The sequence below is a fragment of the Arabidopsis thaliana genome (genome assembly GCF_000001735.4).
Source record: "Arabidopsis thaliana chromosome 1 sequence".
Taxonomy (NCBI): domain Eukaryota; kingdom Viridiplantae; phylum Streptophyta; class Magnoliopsida; order Brassicales; family Brassicaceae; genus Arabidopsis; species Arabidopsis thaliana.
The window spans coordinates 15,657,145-15,675,926 of NC_003070.9; the positions used below are offsets into that span (position 1 = coordinate 15,657,145).

Genomic DNA, 18,782 nt, shown 5'->3' on the forward strand with positions numbered 1-18,782 from the left:
AATTTGTGTTCTCTATTTCCAATTTAGGGTATATATTTCAATCATTTAAAAGAAATTTCGATTTTTTTTAATATTAGTTTATGGTATTATATTTGGGTTTTCTATTTCCAATTTAGGGTATATATTTTCACTATTTAAAAGAAATTTTTTTATTTTAAAATTAGTTTGTAGTATTATATTTGAGTTCTTTATTTCCAATTTAGGGTATATATTTCCACTATATTTTCAAAAATTGATTCAATTTAATATTAAATTAGTGTTTGCTCTCATTTTTATCTAGGGGATTGACACAAATAGTACTAAAATTTTTTCTTACTTAATTAATTTTTAGAGGATTAAAAATGTGCAGTTAACTTTGAGTCTGATAAGCTAGTTCTTTAGAAACATGGGGTGTATCTGAGAAAGGGTTTTGTTAAGGGTGGACTGGTCAAAATGTCTGTAATGACAGTCTTTCCTAAAACTGTAGCTTATGTTGTTGAAATAAATGAAAATCCTATTGCTTACTTTGTTGAGTTTACTACTTGGCATGAACGTTTAGGACATGTCAATTATAAAACAATGAGAAAAATGCAAAACATGAATTTAATTCCGATATTCAAAACTAACCAAGAAAAATGTGAAGTATGCGTACGGGCAAAACTCACAAAAACTCCGTCACCACGAGTTGAAAGAACAACTGAACCTCTAGGTTTAATTCACACAGACTTATGTGATTTAAAATATGTGCAAACTAGAGGCGGTAAGAAATACTTTGTTACCTTCCTAGATGATTGCACAAGATATTGTTATGTATATCTATTGCATAACAAAGATGAAGCTTTGGTAAAATTCAAAGAATTTACACTCGAAGTAGAAAACCAACTTCAGAGAACTACTGAAATAGTTTGAAGTGATAGAGGAGGAGAATATAATGAGCCATTCAATGTATTTTGTAGAGAAAAAGACATTATACACAAAACAACTGCTCCGTATTCACCAGAATCTAACGGAGTTGCGGAACGAAAGAATCAAACTCTGAAAGAAATGATGAATGCACTGTTGCATGAACTTGGGTTAGCCCAAAACATGTGGGGGAAGTTTTGCTTACCACTAACTACATCCTCAACAGGATACCACATAAGGTGACTGCAAAGGCACCACATGAACTTTGGAAAGGTACAGTACCCTCGTACAAATACCTAAAAGTGTGGGGGTGTCTAGCAAAAGTGGATGTACCACCTCCCAAAGAGGTCACAATTGGGCCTAAGACCGTAGATTGTATCTTCATCGGATATGCGCACAACAGCAGTGCTTATCGATTTCTTGTTAAAAAATCGAATATTCCAGATATCCATGAAAATACATTTATGGAATCAAGAAATGCATCGTTCTTTGAAGATATTTTTCCTTGTAGGAGAACTCAAAAAACAAACTCGTGAACAACGAGATTCAACAACCTCGGAGGCTGAGGAAAATAGTTTGGGTACTATTACTGTTGAAGAAACAGTAAAGGAACCTGAAGAACAACCTAGGCGGAGCAAAAGAGCTCGCAAAGAGAAATCTTTCGGTGATGATTTCTTGATGGTGTTTTTAGCTGAAAACATACCAAGAACTTATTCAGAAGCCATGTCTATCCCTGATGCATCTTATTGGAAGGAAGTAGTCAATATTGAGATAGACTCTATCTTGCAACATCATACTTACGAGATAGCAGATCTACCCCAAGGTTCTAAACCATTGGGGAGTAAATGGATTTTTACTATTAAAAGGAAACGAATGGTGATATTGATAGGTACAAGGCTAGGCTTGTGATACAAGGATTTCGACAAAAAAAAGGTTTAGATTTCTTTGAATACATATTCTCCAGTAACGAGATTAACTTTAATCAGGATGCTCATAAGCATTGCAACCTTACGAGATCTTGAAATACATCAAATGGATGTAAAAACAGCTTTCTTAAATGGAGTTTGGAAGAGGAAATCTACATGAAACAACATGAAGGGTTTGTTATCCTAAGACAAGAACACAAAATGTATAAACTTGTGAAGTCACTATACGGACTCAAACAGGCTCCTAAGTAGTGGCATGAGAAGTTTGACAGTGTTATGATGTCTAATGGTTTTACCATTAATGAATGTGACAAATGCATATATTTCAAAATTACTCCAACAGGGTACATTTTGTTATGTTTATATGTAGACGATATGCTCATATTGGGGAACAACACATATATCATAAATCAAACTAAAAACATGCTCAAAAGATCTTTTGAAATGAAAGACATGGGTCTAGCAGATGTTATTTTGGGTATAAAAATCATCAGAACTAATGAAGGTCTTACCTTGTCTCAAACCCACTATTCTGAGAAGATACTTGATCGTTTCAAGCATTACTCTAATGAGACTGCAAAAACTCCTGATCAAAAACTCTGGTGAACATGTGCAACAGGTGGAATATGCAAGAGTAATTGGCAGTTTAATGTACTTTAAACAGTACAAGACCGGATTTAATGCACTCTATAAATGTACTTAGTCGCTACACAAGTAATCCAGGACATAAGCATTGGAAGGCTATAACTAGAGTTTTGAACTACCTACATTATACCAAAGATCATGGCTTGCAATATGGTAAAGAACCCGCAGTTTTGGAAGGTTACAGTGATGCCAACTGGATCGCAGATTCCAAAAACTCTAAATCCACAAGTGGATACATCTTTACACTTGGAGGTGCAGTAGTATCCTGGAAATCTAGCAAATAAATCGTGGCAGCGAAATCAACTATGGAATCTGAATTCATAGTATTGGATACAACTGCAGCGGAAGCCGAATGGCTCCGTAATTTCCTGGAAGACATTCCAATGTGGGGGAAACCTGTGCCTGCAATACGTGTACACCGTGATAGCCATTCAGCTAAAGACATGGACAAAGTACCCTATATAATGGTAAATCTCGTCTCATTAGACGATGACATAAAACCATTAGACAACTTATCTCAACTGGAGTAATCACGATCGATTACATCAAGTCAGCTGACAACCTAGTGGATCCATTTACAAAAGGTTTGAATCGAGATCAAGTTGACCACCTAAGAGGAAGTTTGATGGTAACCCCACCTACAAAGATTGGAGATCCCATGACATAGGTTCAAAGGGACAATTAAATCAAACTAAATCTCTTATAAGCACTGAGAGACTGTTGTGTCTTACTAGTTCCAAAAATGATGTACAGTGCTTCCTATATGTATAAAGGTTAAGCATTTGCTTTTAATGATTTGAACCTAGCTTTGTAAAATATGTGAAATACTTACAGGATACTTCTTTGAATACAAGCAATGTGAGAATATGTGAGGCTATACTCTCCAACTTCAATCATGATTAACCAGGCATGTTGAAGGCCATAATGAACACAAACAGAGAACCTCGTTCTACAAGAAAATGAAGTTGTGTTATACCTGCTGTCCAACTTTGCATCAAACTCCGGATGGTTCAAGATATCATGTTCACCATCTGGCCGAGTAAACTTGACAGGTACTAATAGTGAGTAGGTTCAAAGCTAAAAAATGCCACCAACTCATATACAATTAGTTTTCGTTTATACTCTCGAAGGTCTGTCTAGTCTAGCTAGTTGGGTCAGTCCTTAGGATTAGTAAAGTCGTCATATGTTTAGACTTATTTCTATTCATGTGGGGGATTGTTGGAACTTTTTTGACATAAAATGTTTCCGGTGATTTTCCGGCCGAATTCCGGCCAAACGGCTGAACAGAATTGTCGGGTCATTAGTGTATTGGAAAGCTGGTAAAGAGTACTACAAAATGGTATACTCATACGTCAAAAATGGAGTTGTATTGAATGAGAAATAAAGGTGTAAATTGGGACACTTGGGCTAAATTCCGGACCGAACCGAACCGAACCGGGCTGAGCCGGGCTGCGAGTTGTCGGGTCGTGCCGTCGTTGGCTCAAGGGCTGTCGGGCTTGCAGACCGTCATGCTTGTGAGTTATTGGGCTTGCTGAGTTGAATCTTATTGAAATATTTTTAAAATATTTCATATTCTCATGATAGTCTCAAAATATATCATGCATATCCTGAGAATTTCACAAAATCCTATCTCCCTCTACTATATAAAGAGACCCAACCTCTCATTATTTCTCAAGCTCTCAAACACAAAACACTCTAAATTCTAAAGTCTCTCCTCTCTCTTGCCTCTTAAAAGTAAGTTCTTTGTTTAATAATTTCGAGAGTATATCGTAGATCAAGTTCGATTGAGTCTAATACTTGTGTGCTCGGGTATTAGTTCGTGATCGGTTGTATCCTGAGATTCATAAATCGTCATGTCCAAAAAGTACTTACGGCCGATTAATTGAATTAAGGAAAAAGATATCATATCTTGCCTCCGTGATTTACTTTCTGTCCTTAATTATTGTTGTTGTAATTTTATTATTGTTATCGTTATCTTAATAAAATTTGTACTTGTTTCTCAATTCGGTTTTTGGGCTCCTACCGATATCTCCATCGCGTTCACATGTGTAATTGACTTTTTACAAATGACTAGATTAAGATACTATTTGATCAATTTATCTAGATAAGTTTCATGTCATTTACTTAGACCACCCTTAACGGTAGTCTATTAACAGAGACTCTAAAAAAATATATTATATAATAATCAAAAGCTGTAAAAAAAAAGAGAGAGAGAGTGAACAAAAATCCTTATCTAAGAGCCTTTATCACCAACACAAAAACACGTGTAACGTTATTAGTATTTTGTGTGTATTAAAAAATTAAAATATAATCATAACATTAAAATATTATTACTTTTTGTTTTTTAAGAAACTCTTACATTTTCATCCGTTGAAGATGCTCTTAAGTATCTTTGTTATTTTTACTTGGGTTGTGTATGATTGAGACGCGAGAGTATTAATCTTTCTTTTTCTTTTCTTATAACGATTGTCAATCTAGAGAGACTACAGCGTACATGATATGAATAGGAAAGATCGCAAAATATACGGATTTATATTACATGGATGGAAATTTGTAAAATTAACTCGTAAAATATGGAAAACATGTCAAAAAATTACTAACTTTCAAATTTGGAACGATTTAATCTTGAACTTCATGAAAGACAAATAAATCATAAAGTTTTTGTTGTGTTTCAAAATAAATGACAAAGTTATTGTTGACTTGGCATTTCAGTAATGTCGTTAAATAGGTTAACAAAAATATTTTACGGCGTTAATGTCTCGTTTATTTGCTCTGTTAAAACAAAACGACGTCATCTACTTCAACTTCTTTCTTTCGTTTTCTCTTCTTTCGATTTGATTTGGGCTGAGGAACATCGTTCGTCTCCTCGCCTGATGGGATTCGAATCGATTCGGCTTCTAAGGATTTGAGATAATAAAATCAACTTGGGGATTTAGAGTTTAAATTTGTTTCAACAGACAAACGACGTCGTGTGTGTCTGCAATAAACGATATCGTTTTGTTCTAACAGAGCAGATAAACAGAACATTAACATCGTAAAAAATCTTGTTAACCTATTTAACGACATGACTCAAATGGCAAGTGTTGGAGCTGGATTCCCCTCCAGGAATGCACCTGCGAAAATACCAAGCCAGCCCACAAAAGCCCACCAAGCCCACTAAGTAGAGGACCTACGCAGCTGACGAGCCCACATACGCGAATGGGTATTTGGGCCAGATAAGCCCAGTCACCTGATGAAGGGAGATAAGCGAATAATGACCTAGGAACTGACGACGAGATATTGGCAGAGCGGACCTCATATCTCGGAACTGACCTGCCGAATATCCAGGAGGATCTCCGCAGATCCCGGACGGAGCTACCACGTGCGTAGACCTATATAAGGGAGCTAGGACGACTTGGAAGACACATTGAATCTAGCTTACATTCACACACACACTTTTACACTTGTAATCTCTTTTCTCATTGTAAAAGCTTTGTCAAAATCAATACAAAAGTCCACTCGTTCTTAGCAATATAACTCTCAAGGTTTCAGTGAAGATCTATCCCTCCTTTCTCATAATCTTAAATACAAATCTCTAGTGTGGATTTCAGAACCCACAGCAAGTCAACAAAAACTTTGTCATTTATTTAGAAAGTCAACAAAAACTTTACGATTTATTTTTATTGTGTGAAGTTCAAGATTAAATCGTCCCAAATTTGAAAGTTGGTATTTTTTTTGATATTTTCCCCCGTAAAATATGGTCAAACGTAAAATATATATTCTCTCTTTTTTTTTCTTGCAAAACTATTTCAGATGGATTTGGAGTTTCGAACAAATATTTTCCCATTTTATCTACATATACGTTTTTGGGGAAGATTTGTGTCGAAAAATCCTTTTTCAATTTCGATATTGTATGTTTAGTCCCTACAAAATCAATCAGACAAAATTGTCTTCTTTAGGACAATGACCAAATTTTTGATCAACTATTCACATTTTGCACTAATTACTTACCTAAACAAAAATATTATTTTGCACTACCCTCATAAATTGCACACATTAATCCCTTAAATCTCTACTAATTCAATATTACACGACATAATATTCCCTAAAAATTCGAACAACCAAATAACTAACCATATCTGATTTAATCCCATACGACGAGATTTGAGATCCTAACATATGGAAATCAAATATTCAAAATTAAATACTATTAATATTTATAATCTCGATCATATCTACTAAATATGAACTACTAACTGAAAATAATCGTAATCAAATAATGGTAATTAATATTTATATTTAGTAGATAAGGGAAGAAGCATTACGCGGTAACATATCATAACAAATTCTATAATTAATCTGGATTTTCTATATTTTGTTATACAAAAAATCGAGAATATACATGATCCATGCTGTACAAACTTGGTAAGATTTCCCTTGATTACGATAACAACATGACTATTTAATGCTAACGTAATAATTATATCGAATTCAAATCCAGATTTATTATGACAGTTATACATAGACTCAAGAAAATTTAGAAACTAATTAGTACACTTAAATGAGAATTTAAAGGTATATTCCTTACCTAAATACTAGATCTTTTATTATTACCATATCACTTAATTATAATCGTCATATTTTCCAAAATATGTTTGCTTGCTTACCGATTTTTACTCGATTCCATATCACACCTAATTCTATCATCAACAAGGAACTCTATAAATAACCTTACGACAGAAGACTAAAAGTGCACCAACTCATAAGAAACTTTTTATGATAATGGGATGAATGTTAGTTTAAGCAATAACGTTTAGCATTCATACATATTTTCTATTTGTCAAAGTCTCTTATTAAAATTGAACTAATTTATGTTTGCATGTGTATTTTTTTTTACAGGGTTCAACAAGTCATGCTTAACTCAAAAAATCACACATATGTATCGAGTTTGATGAAAGTTGTTTCTCTTTTTCTCTCCATCAATTCAACAAACCAAGTAAGTCTATCACTCTTCTTATACATTCATTTGAATAATTTCTAATATTTTTCATTTTAATCTTTATTCTTAAGCATTGTTTCTTAGTATAAGAATCTAATGTCACTATTGTCAATCTATGAAACAGGATGGCGAAGGTGAAGCTGGACAGATATTAAAATAAGAATTACCACAACCACAATTTGCCTCTGTCCAAATGATCCTTCAGAATTTTCATATACCAAGGTATTTCTTATGCATAGCTCTAGAGATGTTTTGCTATATAGAATATTTATCAGTGTTTGTGCGACGAATTTAATGGATTGATTTTGTGATTTTGTTGTTTGTAGAGCTTTATGTAGCAAGCTATTGAGTATGAGAAAGGTTCGTTAATCACTACTTAATTTTGAACTTTATGATAGTAACTTAATAACATTAGTCTTATTCATATAAATATTTAGCTATATAGTAAATGCCGAATAATACTATAATATAACTATAAGACCCTCGAATGGTTTGCTAGCCTCGAAGAGAACTCCATTGATACCTTCGACCAGCTCGCCGCCGCTTTCTTAAAACAGTATTCAGTACTTATCGAGCACAGGACGTCTGAAACCAACCTCTAGAGTCTCACTCAACTTCAGAACGAATCCCTGCGATCTTACGTCGAAAAATTCAAAGCCATCAAATCGAAAATTGCAAACCTAAACGAAGAGGTAGCCATAGCAGCCCTTCGTAACGACCTTTGGTTCTCCTCTAGGTTCCGTGAGGAACTCACTGTTAGGCAACCAGTCTCTTTAGACGATGCCCTTCACAAAGCTCTCCACTTCGCCAAAGCCGAAGAGGAGCTCGCCGTGCTGGCCTTACGATTCAAAGAATCTAAAACGCAAAACGCTCCCCTTGCAATTAAGAAACCCTTCAAAAAGGAAAACCAAACGCAGGGGCAGCATACCTTATTCGCAATAGACGAGGCAGCTGAGGACTAGAGTCCAGAACTTGACCTCGGAAAATATTGCAAGTGCCTCAAGAAAAGAGGACATTCCACGGAGGAGTGTCGCGCCGTTAAAAAGTTAATCGCAGCTGGGGGAAAGACTAAAAAAGGTTCAAACCCCAAAGTTGAAACCCCTCCTTCCGACGAACAGGAGGAGGAGCAAACTCCCAAGCAAAAGAAACGGGAACGAACACCGGAGGGAAGTGACTCTCCCCCACCTGCTAGGAGAGAACGCATAGACCTAGTCTTTGCAGAACTCGATCTAGGTGGCGGGACAGGAAGGTCAGTCACCACACCTCCCCCCGCCCCGTATAAGAAAAACATGAGGTTTCCATTACGCCTCTCAAAATTCTGCAGAAGCGCAACCGAGCACCTCTCCCCTAAACGCATCATTTCATCATGGGAGGGTCTCAGCTCTGCAACGACTCAATCAATTCGATCAAAACTCATCACAGGAAGGCAAATTCTTACACAAAAGGCAAGAGCCCGATGATGGGACCTGACCACCAGATCACATTCTGGGAAAGCAAAACCACCGACCTCGATAAACATCACGATGACACTCTCGTTATTCGAATCGATGTAGGCAACTACGAAATCTCCCGTATAATGATCGACACGGGAAGCTCAGTTGACGTACTCTTTTATGACGCCTTCAAAAGAATGGGGCACCTCGATTCCGAGCCGCAGGGCAGGAAAACGCCACTTACCGGGTTCGCCGAGATACGACCTTTTCTCTAGGAACCATCCAGCTCCCAACCGTCGCACGAGGAGTGAGGCGACTCACGAGTTTCCTCGTAGTCGACAAGAAAGCTCCTTTCAACGCAATACTGGGAAGACCATGGCTACACGCCATGAAAGCCATCCCATCAACCTACCACCAATGCATTAAATTCCCCTCGGACAAGGGAATAATAGTCGTGCACGGCAGCCAACGCAGCTCCAGAAAATGCTATATGGGCAGCTACGACCTTATCAAAAAGGCTGACCCCGTAGTACTAATGATAGAAGACAAACTCGCGGAAATGAAAACAGTCAGATCCTCTGATCCTTCTCAACGCGGACCTCGAAAGTCATTGATAACACAGGTCTGCATAGACGAATCAGATCCCAAACGATGCGTTAGGATAGGTCAAGACCTCTACCCAGCGATACGAGAGAATCTCATAACCTTTCTCAAAGAAAACAAAGACAGCTTTGCCTGGTCAAATGCGAACCTCCGAGGAATAAGGCTCGAGGTAACCTCACACGAACTCAACGTCGATCCGACCTACCGACCTATAAAGCAGAAACGTCGCAAGCTAGGTACCGAGAGGGCTAAAGCTGTGCACGATGAGGTCGATTGGTTGCTCAAGATCGGATCGATAAGAGAAGTAAAATACCCTGACTGGCTCGCCAACCCGGTCGTCGTTAAAAAGAAAAACGGGAAGTGGAGAGTATTCATTGACTTTACGGACATGAATAAGGCATGTCCTAAAGACAGTTTCCCACTCCCACATATCGACCGACTGGTTGAGGCCACTGCGGGACACGAACTATTGTCCTTCATGGATGCATTCTCCGGGTACAACCAAATACTTATGCTCCCAGATTACCAAGAAAAAACAGCTTTTATAACTGACCGAGGCACCTATTGTTATAAAGTAATGCCCTTTGGTTTAGAAAACGCTGGAGCTACTTAACAAAGATTGGTGAACAGAATGTTCACCGACCAGCTAGGTAAAACGATGGAGGTCTATATTGACGACATGCTGGTCAAGTCAGCTCGCGAAAATGACCATGTCCCGCAATTAAGAGAAATGCTATTTCGGAGTTCCCTCAGGAGAATTCCTCGGATACCTAGTAACCGAAAGAGGCATCGAGGCCAATCCTAAGGAGATTGCAACCTTCATCGACATGCTATCGCCAAAAACGGCACGGGAGGTCCAACAACTAAGCGGCCGTATCGCCGCACTCAACAGGTTCATATCCAGGTCCACCGATAAATGCGTCCCTTTCTATCAGCTCCTCCAAAAGGATAAAAAGTTCGATTGGAACGAGGACTGCGAGCAAGCCTTCAAACAATTGAAAGCGTACCTGTCCAAACCACCCATACTCGCAAAACCCGAAGAAGGAGAACATTGTACCTGTACACGGCAGTCTCCCGAACCGCGATAAGCGGCGTCCTGGTGAGAGAAGACCACGAAGGACAAAAACCGATCTATTATGTTAGTAAAACGTTGATAGACACCGAAACTCGTTATCCAGAAATGGAAAAACTGGCACTGGCCGTAGTCATGTCAGCTCGAAAACTGAGACCATATTTTCAATCACATCCCATCGTAGTGATGACGTCTCAACCAATCAGAACCATTCAGTCCGACTCAATCAGGTCGACTTGCAAAATGGGCTATAGAACTAAGTGAGTATGATATAGAATATCGTACCAGAACCAGCCAGAAAGCACAGGTCCTAGCCGACTTTGTAATCGAGCTCCCGTTAGCGGACCTGGATGGAACCAACTCCAATAAGAAATGGCTCCTCCACGTTGATGGCTCCTCCAACCGACAGGGATCCAGAGTAGGAATACAACTCACCTCCCCTATCGGGGAAGTCATCGAACAATCGTTCCGACTCAGATTCAACGCATCAAATAACGAGTCTGAGTACGAAGCCCTCATTGCTGGCATTAAGCTAGCTCAAGGAATGGGAATCCGCGATATACACGCCCATAGCGACTCCCAACTCGTCACCAGCCAGTTCCACGGGGAATATGAAGCTAAAGACGAGCGCATGGAAGCGTACCTCGAACTAGTCAAAACCTTGACCCAACAGTTCGAGTCGTTTGAACTGACCAGGATCCCCTGAGGAGAAAACACCTCTGTAGATACCTTGGCAGCTCTCGCCTCCACGTCAGATCCTTTCGTCAAAAGAATTATCCCAATTGAAGGAATAGAACACCTCAGCATCGACCTAAGGGTCAAACACGCTGGGACGGAAACCTCGGCAACTTGCAACTTTACATGAGTAACCCGAAGCACCACCGCCGTGGCTAGAGCCCTTGCATCAGCCGCGGAGGCAGATGCAGCGGAGGAAGAGCCGGAGCTCGGAACCCCCGAACAACCTGCCTCGTACGAACCTGAACCGTACAATAACTGGAGAATCCCAATCATCGATTACATCGAACGAGGGATCACACCTCCCGACAAGTGGGAGACCAGAAAACTCAAAGCCCAGAGCGCAAGGTACTGCATCCTGGAAGGTAGACTGATGAAACGCAGCGTCGCAGGTCCCTACATGGTGTGTACCTATGGGCAACTAACGAAAGATCTCATGAAAAGCATGCACGAGGGGCAATGTGGTAGCCACTGTAGTGGATGTACCCTCGCCCTTAGAATTAAAAAGCAAGGTTACTTCTGGCCAACAATGCTAGCCGATGGCGTAGCTCATTCACTCAAGTGCGATAAATGCCAACGACACGCACCTACTCTTCATCAACCTCCCGAGGAAATGTCCTCGATATCTTCCCCTTACCCATTTATGAAGTGGTCGATGGACGTCGTAGGTCCCATGGAAGCCTCCGGTGGGAAGAAGAGACTAAAAAACCTGCTGGTCCTCATCGACTATTCTACCAAATGGATTGAGGCTAAAGCCTTCCAACAGGTAACCGAGAAACAAGTCGAGGACTTCCTATGGGAAAACATCGTATGCCGACACGGCATACCTTATGAGATCATCACCGATAATGGGACTAACCTCACCTCGGGAAAAATCAACGCATTTTGCGACAAGTGAAAGATCCGTCTTACCACATCCACCCCCCCCCCCCCCCCCCCGTTACCCACAAGGTAACAGACAGGCAGAAGCCGCCAACAAAGCTATACTTAGCAACATCAAGAAAAGACTTGATTCAAAAAAATCAATGTGGTCCGACGTGCTCCACGGAGTTCTCTGGGCCTACCGAACTACACCTCGCAAATCAATGCAAGAAACACTGTTCTCCCTCGCTTATGGTTTAGAAGCAGTAATCCCTGTCGAAACCATAGTACCAAGCGTGAGAAGGACCGCCAGTCCTGCTAACCCGGACCTGAACATGCAAATGTTACAGGACAACATGGACTTCATCGATGAACGCAGAGATCAGGTAATGATCCGAGTTCAAAACTATCAACAAGCTGCCGCCCGCTACTATAACTCCAATATCAAAATTCGGAGATTCGAAGTGGGAGAGCTCGTCTTACGAAAAGTGTTCAGCAACACGAGAGAGCTAAACGCTGGAAAACTGGGAACTAACTGGGAAGGTCCCTATCGAATCACCAAGGTGGTACGTGACGGCGTCTATAAGCTCGTAAAAGTTATCAACGGAGTACCTGAGTTACGGCCTTGGAATGCCATGCATCTCAAGAAATACCACGAATAGGTACTCAAAAACAATCGAACTACGATAAGGCTTGATCCCTTGGCAGGGTACGTAGGCAGCTCCTCCCAAGAGCGCAGCCACCAATTCAATCAAATCAAAAGGGCTTAATCCCCTAACCAGGTATTCAGGCAGTCACCTCCGCCAACGCAATTACCATCTCAACCCTTCTATTTGTAAGACAAAACTTCAACAAGGGAAACGGATATCGCATCTCTCATCAACGAAGATCAGCTGCTCACCTGACAGTTCAATCTCCCTTCAGTATCGAGCAGGTCCCTGCTCGACGACCAAACGCCAGATCGTCGCTTGCTTTACCTCCTTTTGTACTTAACAATTTCGAGATAAGAATAAAAGGAAATTTTGATAGTCATTATCATATTTCGCAAAAAACAATCATTTACACTATGCTTTAAAACTCATTCGTAATCTTATGATACATAAAGCCCAACACCCGAACGTTGGCGGATCCATTTTGTGATCTCGCTTCCAAAAAGTCGACAGTGAACTAAAACTTATAAGAACACATCACTACGGCTTCATCGGAGCTCACCTACTACAACCAAATCTAACTCTTTCGCTATCAACGCATAACATAGTAAACAAGGAAGAAACGAAGGTTACATTCGCGACCTGGCGATACCACAAGCCCAGCTCCCAAAATCTGGCAGGTCCCTTGTGTGACCTCACTTCAACAGGTTCCCAAGACAAAACAACTCAAACTCATTCAAAGTATTAACCTTCGAGGAAAATACCGGGACAAAGCGAGGTGGTCTCGCACCAAAATCAACGAAGTGTCAACACTTGAACGAAAGATAAAAAATACTTGTTAAAAAGGATAAAAGCCTTCCCAAGCATTCGAGTACTTAAACGAACAAAGGATAAAAGCCTTTCCAGGCACCAAGTTCAAAAGGCAATAAACGAAAGGATAAAAGCCTTCACAGGCATTAAGTCTGAAACAAAACACGAAATCCTAAAACAAACAAGGAGCGAAAGTGATCACTCCCTCGATTCTTCGGCTGGCGTAGCAAAGACAGTACCAGAACCCTCCGCGAGACCTCCCGTAAACGCATCTTTATTGCTCCTGAACTCATCCAAGCCAATTGGCGTTCCTTGCTCGTCGACGTCTATTGGACGTACCACCGAAATCTCTAAAACCTGCGGGAGATCCAACTTGCTTAGAGTAAAGTCTGATACCTCCTTCGACTTGCACCGCGCCTCTCGATCTCCGCCTGAAATAACAATCAGGTCAGAATCATCAAATCATCGACGAACTATTTATAAACAAGTCAAAACCGAGGTGTACCTGGAACAAGACTTCGAGATCCTGACCAGCCTTCACACTTGACGTCAGCTCCCGGATGAGGGCCTTTCCTTCTTCAAGCTCATTCGCCTAGGGGACCTGGCTTAGACGCTGCTCATAGAGAGCAACCAGCTTGTTTGTGGCAGCTATCGCCTACCAAAAGCAAAACAGAAAGTCACAACTAAGCAAAAAGATATAAATTAGAAGGAGAAAGTTATCGATAATTACTTGGCCCTCCTTCGCCATCATGTCATCATAGGCCGCCGCCTCGGCCATGTTCTTCACCTAGGAATCTGGCAGTTCCTCCCTTTGACGTGGCGAAGCAGGTTCGCTAACCCAGCCTCGTCCTCAACGATTCGGTGATAACGGTCGTGAGTGTAAGACCAGTGGAAAGGCCTGCTTCCCGCGGATCCTCCGCTGGAGTTGGACGTCTGCCTCACTTCCTGAGACCGGTTTGAAGACCGGCCCCCACCTCTGGAGCGTCGTCCTCCGCCATGGGACCTGCTCGAGGATCGCCTATCGCGGACGCAGCTGCCTCCGGAGTAGCAGTCGCAGGTTCCATCCTCTCCTCTCTAGGAGAGGCGACCCTCTGGTCGCTCACGACCTACTCAGCCGCCAAATTCACCTCCGGCTGGGTCCGAGCCCTCTTTGGAGAGGACGGTGCACCATCAGAACGAACAACAGATGGCCCAGAGACCTGAGCGACCTGATTGTTATCCGGTTGACCTGCTGCAGCTAAGGTCCCGACAATGACCTCAGGAAGCGAGGGATGAGATGCTGAGGCAGATGCGCTAGAAAAAGGTAGAGTGTTTTGAGCCGCGGTCACCGCGACCGACAGATCACCAGCACGAGCAGGAGCCCCGACGTTGGCTCGTTGAACACGAAGACTTGGGCGCCTCATTCTTCTGATGAGCGGGAGTTCTGAAGTGGAGCTGGAATCAGGATGAACTGAACAAATAGAGCACGACATTTGTTAGTTAGCAATTCGAGTTGCGCAGCTGTCTCGATAACTCGCACATTTCTAAAAACCAAAGTAAATATAACGGAACTCGTACCTATAGGCAGATCAGCCTGGGGAACTGGTTCAATCCGCGAGACCTCTTTGATCGGATCTAGCGGTGCTGCTGAAGGAACGATTGCGGGAACTGCTGGAGCTACGGGAACTGCTGGAGCTACGGCAAGAGCAGCTACGATGCGATTTCTGCTGAAAGTGGACCAGTCAGTCTGACCACGTCGGAGAAGGGTTAACAGCTCAAGTTCCGTCTCCAAGAGAGTAACTTCCTTGGTCCTTGCTACAAATCATCAAAAACAAGCAATTAGTTTCAGTACTAACGATTAGCAAAAGCAGTCAAGGACTCAACACAAACAACAAAGAAAAATCAAGAGGCTCAGGTCTCCATCTGACCCAGGTTGGTAGACCAGGTCCTTGTTATCCTCGCGGGATCAAAATTGCCAACTGAATGACGATCTACTTTGAAAAAGAAATACTTGGATCGCCAATTGGTGTCTCGACAGGCTTTCAAACCGCCGAGGACCAGAGATCTGGGACGTGCACTGATGTAGTACGTCTCTTGGTCACTCCTAGCATTGGTCTTGACCTGGCAGAGCTGAAGCAGGTCATGGCAGCTGAATTCTCTGTTTACTTCCCGAGCCCGGGTGAATAACGCGAGCACATGGCGGACGAAGTTCGAACACATCTGGGGAAAGGCGAGGCCGAGACAGTAGAGCATCTCGAGAATACACGCCGGAATTGCGAAAAATAGGCCGCATTTCTCGAAGAAATTGGCATAGGCGCAGCACCACCCGACCGGCACGTTCTCAGGATGCAGCGGTGGCCTTGGGAGTATCATATGTACCTCCACCGGAACCTGGCATCTCCTCCGGAGGTCGACCAGGTTGTCGTTCGTCATCGGCGTGCCTCCCCCTTGCTTGACAGCCTTTTTCTTCTTCTGTTTGTCGGCTCAGGTTGACGGCGGATGAATTGGACCCATTCCGCCTAGGGTTATGGCGCGTCTCTGTACTTGCGGCGGTGATGCCGTCGACCTTGTCTCGGATGAACTCGAATCATTGCCGTAACTGTGGTTGCTCTTGTTCTTAGAATCTTCGAAGTCTCTCATCTTTGGGTTTTGACGGAGAAGGACGAGAGAGATGAAAGTAAAAAGCAAAGAAGGCAGATCGAGAAGGAGGGAATAGCAGAGAAACGAAGGAGATAGCAAAAATAAAAACGAGATTTTTCTACTTCTACAAAACAAAGCGCAGTAAATAATAAAGGAGGAGAGAAGTTACCTTGAGAGTTGTGTGAGTTGACGTGACGTCAAGTGTAGAGGTGGGAAGTTATTTAAAGCCATCATCACCACGATTTTCGAGATTGCGGAAATCTCTTCTCTGCGCCTGATCTGGACCGTCAGATGCGGTGCGCTGAACTGACGCTCCATCTCGGCCGTCCACATTAGCAGCGACTTATCTCGCGTATCTCCTTGAAATCTTTTGGTTAAAGGAATCTGAAAATAAAACGAAATTGTTGAGTTTATCCTCAAAACCGACTGATCTAACCATATTTATCCTCTCGTCAAGAATATTTTCGCAATCTTACCTGACCTATATGTCCGCTCATCGAGTTCACCTACTCATTCAATGGGCTGGGGGGCAAATGTTGGAGTTGGATTCCCCTCCAGGAATCCACCTGCGAAAATACCAAGCCAGCCCACAAAAGCCCACCAAGCCCACTAAGTAGAGGACCTACGCAGCTGACGAGCCCACATACGCGAATGGGTATTTGGGCCAGATAAGCCCAGTCACCTGATGAAGAGAGATAAGCGAATAATGACCTAGGAACTGACGAGGAGATATTCGCGGAGCGGACCTGATATCTCGGAACTGACCTGCCGAATATCCAGGAGGATCTCCGCAGATCCCGGACGGAGCTACCACGTGCGTAGACTTATATAAGGGAGCTAGGACGACTAGGAAGACACATTGAATCTAGCTTACATTCACACACACACACTTTTACACTTGTAATATCTTTTCTCATTGTAAAAGCTTTGTCAAAATCAATACAAAAGTCCATTCGTTCTTAGCAATATAACTCTCAAGGTTTCAGTGAAGATCTAGCCGTCCTTTCTCATAATCTTAAAATCAAATCTCTAGTGTGGATTTCAGAACTCACAGCAAGTCAACAAAAACTTTGTCATTTATTTAGAAAGTCAACAAAAACTTTACGATTTATTTTTATTGTGTGAAGTTCAAGATTAAATCGTCCCAAATTTGAAAGTTGGTATTTTTTTTGATATTTCCCCCCGTAAAATATGGTCAAACGTAAAATAAATATTCTCTCTTTTTTTTTCTTGCAAAACTATTTCAGATGGATTTGGAGTTTCGAACAAATATTTTCCCATTTTATCTACATATACTTTTTTGGGGAAGATTTGTGTCGAAAAATCCTTTTTCAATTTCGATATTGTATGTTTAGTCCCTACAAAATCAATCAGAGAAGATTGTCTTCTTTAGGACAATGACCAAATTTTTGATCAACTATTCACATTTTGCACTAATTACTTACCTAAACAAAAATATTATTTTGCACTACCCTCATAAATTGCACACATTAATCCCTTAAATCTCTACTAATTCAATATTACACGACATAATATTCCCTAAAAATTCGAACAACCAAATAACTAACCATATCTGATTTAATCCCATACGACGAGATTTGAGATCCTAACATATGGAAATCAAATCTTCAAAATTAAATACTATTAATATTTATAATCTCGATCATATCTACTAAATATGAACTACTAACTGAAAATATCGTAATCAAATAATGGTAATTAATATTTATATTTAGTAGATAAGGGAAGAAGCATTACGCGGTAACATATCATAAAAAATTCTATAATTAATCTGGATTTTCTATATTTTGTTATACAAAAAATCGAGAATATACATGATCCATGCTGTATAAACTTGGTAAGATTTCCCTTGATTACGATAACAACATGACTATTTTATGCTAATGTAATAATTATATCGAATTCAAATCCAGATTTATTATGACAGTTATACATAGACTCAAAAAAATTTAGAAACTAATTAGTACACTTAAATGAGAATTTAAAGGTATATTCCTTACCTAAATACTAGATCTTTTATTATTATTTATAATCGTCATATTTTCCAAAATATGTTTGCTTGCTTACCGATTTTTACTCGATTCCATATCACACCTAATTCTATCATCAACAAGGAACTCTATAAATAACCTTACGACAGAAGACTAAAAGTGCACCAACTCATAAGAAACTTTTTATGATAATGGGATGAATGTTAGTTTAAGCAATAACGTTTAGCATTCATACATATTTTCTATTTGTCAAAGTCTCTTATTAAAATTGAACTAATTTATGTTTGCATGTGTATTTTTTTTTTACAGGGTTCAACAAGTCATGCTTAACTCAAAAAATCACACATATGTATCGAGTTTGATGAAAGTTGTTTCTCTTTTTCTCTCCATCAATTCAACAAACCAAGTAAGTCTATCACTCTTCTTATACATTCATTTGAATAATTTTTAATATTTTTCATTTTAATCTTTATTCTTAAGCATTGTTTCTTAGTATAAGAATCTAATGTCACTATTGTCAATCTATGAAACAGGATGGCGAAGGTGAAGCTGGACA

General features: G+C 40.6%; 3 pseudogenes across 3 annotated transcripts; 2 read left to right on the forward strand and 1 right to left on the reverse strand.

The window, feature by feature from the left end:
* Positions 1-347: 347 nt before the first annotated feature.
* Positions 348-3,117, forward strand: AT1G41893 (annotated as a pseudogene; the record flags this gene model as incomplete). The annotated part of the gene is made up of 1 exon: positions 348-3,117.
* A 4,778-nt stretch (positions 3,118-7,895) lies between these two features.
* On the forward strand, positions 7,896-12,794 carry AT1G41896 (annotated as a pseudogene; the record flags this gene model as incomplete). The annotated part of the gene is made up of 1 exon: positions 7,896-12,794.
* Positions 12,795-13,793: 999 nt separating this feature from the next.
* Positions 13,794-16,214, reverse strand: AT1G41900 (annotated as a pseudogene; the record flags this gene model as incomplete). Its single annotated transcript is given in 6 exon segments — positions 13,794-13,921; positions 13,935-14,026; positions 14,538-14,701; positions 14,723-15,045; positions 15,153-15,389; positions 15,623-16,214.
* Between the last annotated feature and the right edge of the window lie 2,568 nt (positions 16,215-18,782).